This window comes from Callospermophilus lateralis, unplaced genomic scaffold, assembly GCF_048772815.1.
Source record: "Callospermophilus lateralis isolate mCalLat2 unplaced genomic scaffold, mCalLat2.hap1 Scaffold_96, whole genome shotgun sequence".
Classification (NCBI taxonomy): domain Eukaryota; kingdom Metazoa; phylum Chordata; class Mammalia; order Rodentia; family Sciuridae; genus Callospermophilus; species Callospermophilus lateralis.
The window spans coordinates 2,694,092-2,697,129 of NW_027517776.1; the positions used below are offsets into that span (position 1 = coordinate 2,694,092).

Sequence of the window (3,038 nt, forward strand, 5' to 3'; positions counted from 1 at the left end):
TTTTATATTGATAATCATTATGCAATATATGCATAATTTAAATAATCATGTTGTACAACTTGAATATATACCATTTTATTTGTTAATTCAATATTTAAAAATGAAAACTACTGGGGGCTGGGGTTGTGGCTTAGTTGTAGAGTGGTCACCTAGCATGCACGAGGCACTGGGTTCAATCCTCAGCACCACATAAATGTAAAAATAAAGATATTGTGTCCACCTAAAACTAAAAAAATAAATATTAAAAAATGAAAACAATTGTTCCTCTCTGTTTCATACATAGATGCATCTTTCCTTGCAGTACCAGCTGTGTCTCCAAACTTGAGAAACAATGGTGAAGTTCAGAGTAAATTAATTTGTGACTAACCACTAAATTTCAACTCTGGAAAAGTGGTTATTATTGACATCAATGACTCCTTCATTGACTTTAACTGTATGATGTAAATGTTCCAGTTCAATTCCATCCATGGCAAGTTCAAAGCTGAAAACACAAACCTTGTCATCAACAGGAAGCCCATATCTAAGCTCCAAATGGCAAAATCCCAGTCCATAAGTGGGGCTAAGCTGGTGATGGATACATTGTGGAGTCCACAGGTGTCTTCACTACCATGGAGAAGGCTGGGGTTCACTTGAAGGGTGAAACCAAAAATGTTATCATCTCTGTCTTTTCTGCTGACACTCCATGTTTGTGATGGGTATTAACTCTGAGAAGTATACCAACTTCCTCAATTTGGTCAGCAATGCCTCCTGCACCATGAATTGCTTAGTCCTAGTTGAAGTCATCCATGACAAATTTGGTATCATAAATGGACTCATAACTACAATTTCAAGCAACCATGGCTAATCAAAAGACTGTGTGTGGCTCCTCTGGGAAATTGTGGTTTGATGACCATTGGGATGCCTATAATATTATCCCTGCATGCACTGGCATTGCCAAGGCTATGGGAGAGATTGTCTCTGAATAAAAAGCTCACTGGCATGATTGTCTGTCTCCCCAAATAATTGTGTTCTCATGAATATGACCTGGAGAGAGTTGCTAAATATGACATTGAGAATATAGTGAAATAGTCCTGGAGGGTCCTCTAAATGCTATCTTGGGCTATGTGGAGGACAAGATTGTTTCCTATAACCTGAACAGTGACATGCTTCCTTTAATTTTGAGGCTGGCATTGCTCTCAATGGCCATCTTGTCAAGCTCATTTCCTGATATGATAATGAATTTTTCCACAGCAACAGGGTGGTGAACCTCAAGGAATAAGATCCTGAGGAATAAGACCATTAGCAGTAGAGACTTTCAGTTGCTGGGAGTTCTGCCCCATTTCAATTGCCCAGAACACTGAGAATTCTCTTCATAGTCTCCATCCCAGACCCTCTTAAGAAGCAGCAGTGTGTCTTAGGAAGCCCTACTTTTTCACGTAGCTTATAAAATCTGCTGTACCCAGAACCTGTATACATACATGATCTAAACCTAAATATAACATAGAGAACAATTAAACTTCTAGATGAAAATATAAAGAAAAGGCAAATTTCTGAAATCAATGTGGTTAGGTGGTTTACTTGATTTAATTATAAGGGATACACAAAAAACAGTTTAGTTTTATAGTGCTGAACCACCTCTTTTCAGACCACCAAATTCATAATATATGTGGGCTTGGCTAAATTTTGCAGACTCCACAAAAAAGCAGCAGAGAATTTCTGTAAATATAACACTCAGATAATTACTTCATGTACAGTATACATGTCATCACATTCATTTGCCATTTTCATGGTGGTTTGTCTTTTCTACATTTTATTATTCATTTATGATAGCTATTATAAGCCTTTCAGATTCTATCTTGCTCTCCAGAGGAATATTTATGGCTATTATAGGGCTCTTATGAGAAGACCCAAAGATAGTTAGTGCAGAAACCTTGTGAAATGCTGCATTAGTACCGAGATAGGCAGACAGTAAAAAATCTCAAGTTGTTTCAGAACCCCTCTTGATGAAGATTAAAAGGCAAGTTACTCCTAGTAAGGTTTCCTTTTCACCCAAGAGAACCAAGTTATTTTTGACATGGAGGTTAGAAATCATAAATTATCACAATTCTGCAAATAAGAGCTCTTTTGGAAAGGTCACCAGGAGGAAAGTGAGAAAGGATTTAGGATGTATAGCGTCTACAAACAGATCTGTGAAAGCAGTTTATAAACTTATTGCAGAATTACTCACAGAAGGTACTCATAGAGAGATGCAAGTTGCCTGGAATAGAAATGGCAATGTCTTAGCTAGCAAAAAGTACACATTGCAGTCCCACGTTATCTAAACGGTGTTGTCATAGATTTCAGAACGTAAATGTCTCCAGGGAAGAATAGTGGAGTGTTTCATTCAGTTTTGCATATCATGCAGCTAGAACAACATCTGATACATATTAGGTCCTCAAGCAATATCTGAAGAATGGATACATGAATTTTTCTAAAGCTACTCATTCATTTATGTTTATTTATTATTTTACCCTGAAGGGTATTTTTGTTTTGTTTTGTTTTGTTTTTGATTAAGAAAGTTGATTTTTCACAAGAGTGACATTCAGTCTACAGAAAAATACCTTCTGTTCTCTTCAGTTACACATATTTGCTATTATCCCAAAAAGTTATTAAAATTATTTATTTGTAAGTGACACATTTTCATTGCTTTGTCTGAATCTCTATAACAGATTGTTAAGATGTGAAAATTAGAAATTAACTTAATTCCAGAATTTTTGCAAAGCATTGATAGGAAATATGATGTCCCAATTCCACCAGTCAAATACTTCTAATCTTTTTTTATTGATTTTATTTTTTTAAATACATGACAGTGGAATGCAATACAATTCTTATTACATATATAAAGCACAATTTTTCATATCTTTGTATATAAAGTATGTTCACGCCAATTCATGTCTTTATAAATGTATGTTGTTTTTTTCTTTTTTGCATTACAATTCTTATTACACATATATACCATATTTTTTCATATCTCTCATTGTATATAAAGTATGTTGACACCAATTCTTGTCTCCATACAT

At 35.0% G+C, this 3,038-nt stretch overlaps 1 pseudogene; it reads left to right on the forward strand.

Moving 5' to 3' along the window:
- The first annotated feature begins 381 nt into the window (after nucleotides 1–381).
- LOC143641325 (glyceraldehyde-3-phosphate dehydrogenase pseudogene) lies at nucleotides 382–1,258 on the forward strand (annotated as a pseudogene).
- The last annotated feature ends 1,780 nt before the right edge of the window (nucleotides 1,259–3,038 follow it).